This window comes from Malania oleifera, chromosome 2, assembly GCF_029873635.1.
Source record: "Malania oleifera isolate guangnan ecotype guangnan chromosome 2, ASM2987363v1, whole genome shotgun sequence".
Classification (NCBI taxonomy): domain Eukaryota; kingdom Viridiplantae; phylum Streptophyta; class Magnoliopsida; order Santalales; family Ximeniaceae; genus Malania; species Malania oleifera.
The window spans coordinates 4,958,886-4,968,913 of NC_080418.1; positions in this window are offsets into that span (position 1 = coordinate 4,958,886).

Here is a 10,028-nt window from a genome sequence, read left to right on the forward strand (position 1 = left end):
GCCGCTCCACTCGTTTAAGTGAGCAAGTTATTGTGATAATCCTTGTGCTGTTTAACCAAGGCAGGGACGTAGGCAGTTGGCCGAACCTTGATAACATATCTATGTGTCACCCTTCTCTTTATTGCTTTCTGGTGCTTGTACAATTTATTAAACTGCTTTATTTAATTTTTGATATTACCTGCACTAGATTGACCATAGGATTGTGAACATACTGTTGTTAGGAGGAATACCAAGGGGATAGATTTTAAAAATACTAATTCACCCCCCCTCTTGGGATCACGGTAAAGCTAACATATCTTATACCAATTCAAAATTAACTGCCTTCCCTAACCTTAACTCAATATCCAGTTCTGTCACCTAGACACACGACCCGACAATAGTTTACTATGATTTTCCTGAAATCATCACCCTACGAAAAACACAGAAACCACCACGGAAATCCTGTACCCAGACACAAAACAAACCCCAAATCCTTTTCCTATACTCTGGTATTGCTTCTGCTGCACTCTAAAGTCTACAGAACCTAGAAACTTAGGCTCTAATACCAAACTATAATGACCTGCTTAATAAACTGGGTTTTTTTTTTTTTACTATAATAATCTATACTTTCTGATACCATACTGGGGATAAACTCAATCATCAGCCTAAGCAGTGGAAGCAGAATTCAAATAAACATAACCATATGTAAATATGTATATACAATACCAATACCAGAGTACTAACATGCTTCCCCAAAATATACACATATATCTGTTCCCAAAATACCCTCAACTGTACTGGGATATATAAAAATCCTCCACAATATTGACTTCACTATCAGGGCACTACTGAAGCTCCTCTATCTGCGAGCCTGGTCTGCTCACCTACCTAGATCACCTGAAAAATGATTCAACACTGGGATGAGTCAACGCTTAGTAAGACGAAATATGCTATTACTAGTGTGTGGCAAGTGAGCTACAATATCATGAAAATATGTTTTCATATGAACATATATAACTGAATATGTAAATACAGTATAAGTAATAAAATTCAACCCCTTTCCCTGTTACTTAACATAACAGTATCGTAGGTTACTATTCAAAATACTTCTATTATACATAAGTATGTTCCCTGTTTCTGTAAATCTGTACATACGTAATAGTAACTGAAAACTTTCCCTGTGGATAATTGTGTGTCATGATTTAACCTCTCATGACAGGGTTGTGCGACCTGTAGGCGGGATTTACCCTGGCTGGCCAACCAGGAATAAATCACTATACTCCATCGGTCTGATCTCCCCACCTCAACCCATATCTTATGGGGAGCCTGTCCACGTCAAGGGCCTAGGTGATCGACCTACTACCACGTATTATCTAAATAGGTGGTTGCACTCATAACATAACATAATATATGTAGCAACGGTATCGTGCTCTGGCGTAGGGTCCAATAGGGTTTGATACTATATAATATACCTCTATATACCACTATCTGATTTACCATGATTGTGAAATAACCGTAATAACCATGATGCTGCATAAATTGTATTGTAATTCATATGTCGTAGTACTGAGACTGCATAATCATAATACTAAAGACTGCGTAATCATAATACTGAAGTTCGTATAATCATGGTACTGAAATACATAAAATCATGGTACTAAAATACATAAAATCATGGTACTGAAATTTCATAAAACATATTTCCGTACAATATTCATTTTCTCAAGCCACGCCATAATTTAATACTTAATTTTCATAATTTAATAAACTGTATAATATTTCAAAATTTCCTAACATAGCATATTTCTCTTACCTAACTACTGGAAAGCCCCTATGGTATACTGGTCTAACACCCGCAGGGCCTCCTACACAAAACCCTGAAATCAACATATGCCAAAACTAAATACCAGTATTTCTTCGCCTACATCATTTCTTATAACTGTTAGAAGATCAAAAATGGGTTAAAAAGTCTTACCCTGAATTTGGGATGAATTCTAACCCGATCCCACCGACGATCCGTCCTAGCAAACTTGAAGAGAACTCCGCCAGGAACATCGTAGTGGCTTCAAATCTTCGATCCGGTGAGGAATAGGCCCGGAAACGAAGAGAGAAGTGAGAGAGGGATGTAGAGAGAGAGAGAGAGAGAGCGGCGTTGAAAATGGATAAAAATCTGGTTTTTAACTATTTATAGGGCCAGATTCGTCAACAAGACATGTCACCTCGTCGACGAATCCTTTAGTAAATTCGTTGACGACTCCTTGTATTTGTCGATGAAATTCAGAGTAACCTAAATCCGCCTCTTGGTATTTTCTCATCGACAAACCCCTGTATTCGTCGACGAATTTCCTTATGCACTCGTCGACGAACCCCTGTATTCGTCGACGAATTCTGGAAATTTCTTGAAATTATTATATTCTCCAAAATGTAATGTTGTCGACGAACGCGGAGCATTTGTCAACGAATTCTACTGCCTCCTTCTGTTCATGTTTCCATTTTCCTCCCTCTTTTTTATTTAAATAATACTATTCTTCGGGTCACTACAAATTACATACACTCTTTGGGTAAGACTAGAGCCCGCCTTCTCCAAACAATATCCCCTTGTTTGGTTCAACGATTCAGCACTCGAACAGTCAATTAACCTGTTACAAAGATATAAAACAAGGCGTACAAGAACTTACTCCTCAAAGAGCTGATTAGTACAAATTGAAACACTATGTATTTTAGTAAATTCAGAACATGAATTTCAGAATGAAGCTCTTAGAAACTTATCACCGTAGGTATCCTTCAATTAATGAAAGAATCAACAACTTGATGCACAAACTCAGTGAGAAACTCAAAAAAGCTTTTAGAGAATTTCGTGAGTAATGAGAGCAATAGCACACTTTCAGAATTTCAGTAGACTTTGAGAGAGAATGAGAGTTGAATTGATTTCTTGATGTCTAAAACAGTGATCCTTGAGGGTATTTATAGAGATAAAAAACCTCCTTACTTGTTCTCCAAGTGTACTTAGAGTTGTTTCCAAGTTGTAAAATCATTTAAGCTTCAAATAATTTGAATTTCAAAAAATATATCCATTGGAATTTTTAAAACTGCCGCGAGCCAGACGATTGTGAAGTCCTGGCAGTTGTCTATCCATATATTATAACTATAAAAATCATAGCAGAAAGGTGGCAGTCATCTGTCCCCTGATTGGAAGTCGTCTGTCACCAGAATAATATAATTTTAATTACAACTCGGTAGGGTGGCAGTCATCTGTCCTAAGCTTGGCAGTTGTCTGTCACCAGAACAACTTGTTTTTAAAAATAAACTCATAAGGGTGGCAGAAGTCTGGCTGAAAACCTACAGACATCTCACTTGGCATTGGCAGTCATCTGTCAAAACCTTAACAGTCGTCTATTAGGCTTCTGTCTTCAGTTAAACTACTCTAAATTTTCCAGTCATCTGTCAACAGAAATTTTTCATTTCAAATATATTTTTAAGTTCTCTTTTATTTGCTCAAATAATCTTGGAATATGAGTTTGTTTAACTTTGAAAAACGTGTTCCAAGCTTTATACTAAGGTCTCTAAGTCTCTTTGCCTAATGAGCTTCAAAATGAAAAAATTCATATTTGAATAAACTTAGAAGTACTTACAAAGACTTTAACCTAAACTGTTTTGACATTTTCTTTGCTTCGAGTCCTTTCAATGTTGCTCTTCAATCTCTTAGACTTCTTAATGAGCTTTCATTTATAGATCTTTGGTATTCTTATGAAACTCTCCTTGTTCCTTGATCCTTGTAAGCTTTCATGTCAGGGTATATATATTTTGAGCAAATCATCTTTGCCTGTAATCATATCACTTGAAAATATATTAAATAAATTTTACTTTATTATCATCAAAACCAAGAGTTTATAAGCCTAACTAGGCCAACAATCTCCCCCTTTTGATGATGACAAAGAAAGAGCAAAGATATAAAAATTAAACTTAATGCTTCCCTTTGTCAATAAGCATAGGTTTAAAAAATAATCTCATTAAGACACATTAAGACATAAGTTCCAAGATTCCAAGATTCATAAAACTTCTTCATATATCATACTGGAAATACAAATGTAGTACATCATACTGGAAATACAAACATACATAAGCAAATACATACATAAGTTCATAGACTTTGCTCAACACACATACTCCCCCTTTTGACATCAACAAAAAGTCATAAAACATTCAGAAAACACATATACTCCCCCTATTAACATCAACAAAAAGTCATAAAACATTCAGAAACTGAGCATGTGTAGCAAAAGTGGTAAAAACAGTATCTTTGTATCAGAATCAGTGGCACTAGCTGTAGCAATTCCTTTGCCTTTGGATTGTTGTGAACCTTTTCCTTCTTCTTCTTCTTCTTCTTCTTCTTCTTCTTCTTCTTCTTCTTCTTCTTCTTCTTCTTCTTCTTCTTCTTCAGCTTCTCCTTCATCTTCTCCTTCATCTTCTCCTTCTTCACTCGCAACTTCTTCTTCATCATCATTGTCATTTCTCTCTTGATTTTGTTTGACATGGTGTTCTATTTTGGCAATGCAATTATCTTGAAAAGTGTATTTGTCATCAATGTTTGAAATCTTATCCTGAAGAGAAGCAAAATTTTCCCGCATTTCAGAACTGAAGCTGGTATAATTCTGATAAAACGGAACAAACCAATGTGGCATATCAGCTACTTCAGGAGCTGGATCCCTTTCTTCTTGTGCTAGCCTTGCCAGTCTATTGCCTTTAAACATCCATCCTTCGGTATAATTTTTGTAACCCATTCTTTTTAGTGTAGTAGTGGAAAAGACATGGTAATGGGTTCACTTTACTATTTTTGAAGATGGAGAGAGGACTTGAAAATGAGCGAAGATCAAGGAAAGAATGCCGTCATACGGAAGCCCAATTCTAGGAGATTCGAGCTTCATAACCATCCATTTCAATAAAATGCTAGCTAAGTCTAATTTCTTCCCTTTTAGTAAGCACCACATTATGAAACAATCAAAGAACGACACATGATCAAAGGATATGGACCTCGAAATTATATTATACGCAATGATCTTGTGCAGGATTTGTGCTTGAAGATTTAGCCGTTTGTATGGTGGAGGATGTCCAAAATAAATGGGTGCATCGTTCATTACCACGGGCAAAAATTCTTGTGGTGAAAATCCTTACTCCATAGTCCACTACTTTTCTACTGGAGTACACTCAAAATCCCCATGCTTGATGTGAAGAATTTTTCGTAAAGAGTGTGGGGTAAGTGTTATTTTCTAGCCATAAATTTCAGTAGCAATTCCAACTTCTTTATTTACCAAGTTTGAGTAAAAAAATCTTAATCTAATCTGGGTAATACCCCTTAACTTGGTGAAGAAAGAACTTATCTCATCCTATATTTTTTAACATTTCAAGAATTTTAGGAAAGTTTTCTTCAAAGAAAGTGACATCTAAAACCTTACAGAACATTGGATCGATTACCGAAATATGATTTTGATATAATGCTTTTGCATGCGTAGAAACCAGCCATTTTTCTATGTCATCGTTGCTTGTAGGCTTTGAAGAAGATGAGGAAGTTTTGTCCTTTTTCCCCACTGTTTTGGTACGAACCATCTTGATGAAACTGAAATTTGAGGATACCCTAGGTGTGAAAGGATTAGGGTTATGATGGATAGTCGTGGGAGGAGTTTAGGAGAGAAGAAACTTTGAAGAGAATGAAGAGGAGTTGATTTAGAGACGGGGAGATGAATGGACAGACGTTTGGGAGGTTTTAAAATAGTGTTTTTATGTGAAATGAACACGACCCGCCATGAGATAGTCGTCTGTCACTAAGTTGACAGTCATCTGTCCACTGACTTTTTACACAGACAGTGGTCTGCCAGTCGCCTGCCAACTATCTGGCAGTCATCTGCCCTGTCCAAACGTTCTTCTTCTCTTTTAGTTAACTTCTCTTACATGTAACATGCCTGATTCCCATCGAATAAATGCAAATTGATCCTCAGCTAATGGTTTAATAAATATATCAGCTAATTGATCATGAGTATTAACAAATTCAAGTACTATTTCTTTCTTGTCTACATAATCTCTTAAGAAATGATGGCGTATATCAATATGTTTAGTCCTTGAATGTGATACTGGATTCTTTGAAATATTTATCGTGCTTGTATTATCACACTTTATGGGGATTGTTTTGTATTGAATTTTGAAGTCCCTTAGTTATTGTTTCATGTATAAAGTTTGAGCACAGCAGCTCCCAGCTGCTATGTACTCTGCTTCAGCTGTAGATAATGTTACGGCTTTAGGCAAACCGTCAACCAAACTATCGACAGTTTCTTCTTACAGCCCAACTTCCTTGTTCTTGCTTCACCATGCTTTCCTCATGCATGTATTCCACTCAATATGAGCCACATATTCCAACATATTATATAGTAAAAAATAAATTTCTTCCTTATTTTTCTTTTCTTTCCTTTTCCCAACCAAAATCCTTGGCCCAAACTGACCATTAGGGTCCATTTGGATTTAGAATTTTATTTGAGAAAAGGAATGAAAAGAAAATTAAGAAGAAAATTTATTTTCTATTATATTTTCCTTCTATAATAAATTCTATTAAAAATAAAAATTTATTTTTCTATGATTTAAAATTAAGAAAAACTAAATATTAATGATGTGTAAAATCAAAATCTTGTTCATGAATTTGATATATTTTTCATTTTCTTTCTAATTTTTCTTGATAACTAAACATGAAAATGTGAATTACTTAATATTTTTATTTTTTATTTTTTTAGTATTTTTTGAATTCCAAACAAGACCTTAAACAAAAAAAACTAATATATCTCACTTTATAAGAATAAGAAGAGGATCGTCCCAATATATGCAACTTTACTTTTATACAAAGATATATATATATATTGGCACCATTTTTGGTAAAAGCTATGAAGCATATGAGGCTGGCTTTACAGTTGAGATGTACCAAAAGTTCACCACACATTTCTCTTTCTTTGCTAGTTTATTTGTTTATATGGGATGTTCTTATCCCTTCACATTTTTAATTTAGCATAATTGGCTTTGCAGCTGTGGGGGGTCATTCAAAACTTGAACGGATAAACTATTTTAGTTCCATTAATTTTTCCTGTCATGAGGAGACAGATTGTCAACTCTGCTGCACTCCCATACCATAACTAGGCAGAATAGTTGTGGTTGAATTGAAAATAAAATATAAGCCATAACATACTTTTTATATTTTCAAAAAAATTTCTTTCCTTTTTTTCTTGGTTTGTTTTTTTCTTTAAAGAGATTGTCCAATTGGAAGATATTGTTGAGAATGTCTTGAATTCTTTCACACCTCATACATATATTTGTTGTATATAAGGTTCGGATAATTTTTTTCCCCTCTGGTTTGCATGCGGGTGAGTGTGTTTTGGGTCATATATAGTTTAAGTATATATTTAACTTTGATTCATAACAATACATCTTTCGAAACTAAACAAACTTCGGTGTTCATTTTCTCGTATTTTTCTATTGGATTTGTTTGTTTAATAAACTCAACAAAGCTCATTAAGTAACACAAAACCAATTAATACAATGATAAAGTAAACACATCATTGAAGAAAATGCAATCTTGAATCATAAATTATGTTTATTTCATAAGTAGTTAGGACATAATAAGATTGAAATGAATAAATTTAGCTTTCATATATGGAGAATATACAAGTCTTTTGTACCACATAGCACGAGATCAATGGGATAAATATATTCAGTCCCTCAAAAAATACAATAATCTAATTAAATCAAGTGGGTTTATTTATAAACTAATAACTTAGAATACTCTCTTTCATTTCTATTGAATAAATTTAAAAAAGACTATCACAATAGTAAAATACGATGCCTAAATATGCTATGATTCATTCTCCTAAGTATCTAAAACATTCAAATATAATTAGTCCAACTTAAGACTCTTCTTCTTTGCCAAAAGCCAATTTCTTTATCTAGGGTTACCAATTATGATTTGTTTCTTCCAAGATAGCAAGCACAGCTGGCTGCAAAATTACAAAGAACATGGCCCAAATCAAGTAGGTAGGTGCAATCTATCCCATCAATCCCTCCCTATGGGCCACTGCAAAAAAGGCTCCCTCTAGTTTATGGTACCCTCCCCTCTAGTTTAAGGGCACTGGGCAGGTGATGGGACAGGTTACCTCTTCTCTTTTCTTTTCTTGAGGGCAGTAGGGTCTTTACATATGAAATGCAAATCAGCTGCAAGTTGGGATTGGGTAAGAAGAGAACATTATCTTGTGACCCAAGTGGTGAGAGCATTAGGGTTCCTTTTCCATGGCAGTGTCCCATATGGAGGTATGGCCCCTTCTCGCAGATCCCCTTTCTGCATTATGTTCGCATCTGCCTTAAGACACTTTTACACCTTCAATGATCACCTTGAGCAAAGGTGATAAATAATAATATCAGCTTTACCTTGTCCCCTCGCCCACCTCACCAAAAAACAAAAATGGTTTTGGGGTTTTTTGTTTTTTATTTTTTATTTTTCCTTTAGATGTTATTTGAAACTCAAAAAATATTAAGAAAAAAAATATATCAAAAAATTCACATTTTTCATATTTGGTTATTAAAGAAAGTAAGAAAATAAATAAAAAATATACAAAATTTATGAACAAAATTTTGATTTTTTACATCATTAATATTTAATTTTTTCTTAATTTTAATCATATTAAAACAAACTTTTATTTTTTTATATTACTTTTTAGAGAAGAAAAAATGAGTTTCTTCCTTATTTTTATTTTCTTTTCTTTTTTCAAGCGAAATGTTTGATCCAAATGGATCCTTATTATCTACCTTTTTCTTTTCTTTTCTTTTTTTATGCATCTTACTAAGTGCATCACATATATTGAAAGGAGTCAACGTAAATTGATCATGAAATAGTTTAACATTAAGTAGATTTAACCTATAAGTTAGAGCACTTTTACAATTATTTTTTATTTTTATTTTTTTTGAAAATTTTGACTTAACGATCGATAACAGCATTTCATGTAAATGTTTAATTAGGGTCGTGAAAGAATTGAGTAGCCAACTAGCTGAAAAATCATCTTATCAGGTTTAAAGCACTAAGATTCTATATTTAAATTTATATTTGACTTAGAACTAAATAAATATTTATGTAAAATAACACGAATAAGCTTTAGAATTAATTTTAACATTAAAACACGCATATAACCTATTTTTATATATATTTAAAATGAAAAAAAATAATTATTTTCATTATAAAATATTTTAAAACAATAATTATGTACAAATTAATTTAATTTTTATATTTTTAATTTTTGTATAAAAGAGGGGGAAAAGAGAATGAACTAAGGTCTCACAAAATTAAAATCATACGCATCCAACCATAAGAGATGACAAAAGACCGAGGGAGGAGAATTTCATGTAATGAAGTGTCCTCCTTGGCTCCAAACTCAACTAAAAGTCAAATAATAATGAATGTTTATCATCTTTTGAATAAGCCAACGATCCAAATCTGTAAACTACTCGCATATTAATTTATTGAGGTTCAACATATGAGTCTCCTGTCATCTTTCTGTAATTGGAAAAGGAAATGAAATTGATAGTTGATGTCGATGTAAATCTTTTTCACTAGGCTCTTGTAATTTGAATACCAATCCACCTAAATCTTTATTAAAGAAGTTTTGTCACACCAAAAATACAGTCCAATAATAAATAATTTGGCTTTGGAGCGGTCCTAAATAGCATGGACAACTCTCTCTTTCTACTGCTGCATGTACAGAGACTTAGGCTCTGAAAAATTGAAAATATGGGTCCACATATTGCCGACCCATCATTTTGAAAGAACCCATATATCCCATTAGTGCAACGTACCATTTGCCAATGGCATTAGATGCTAAATGCCTAAAACCTTGATGCCAACCTTTCTCTCTCTCTCTCTCTCTGTATCTTCCCAATGGGGCATAGTAATATTGAATTTGGAATAGTTAGCTAGAACACTGCTCGATTAAGAAAGTAGATAAATGAGATGATATGTACGTTCAACAACC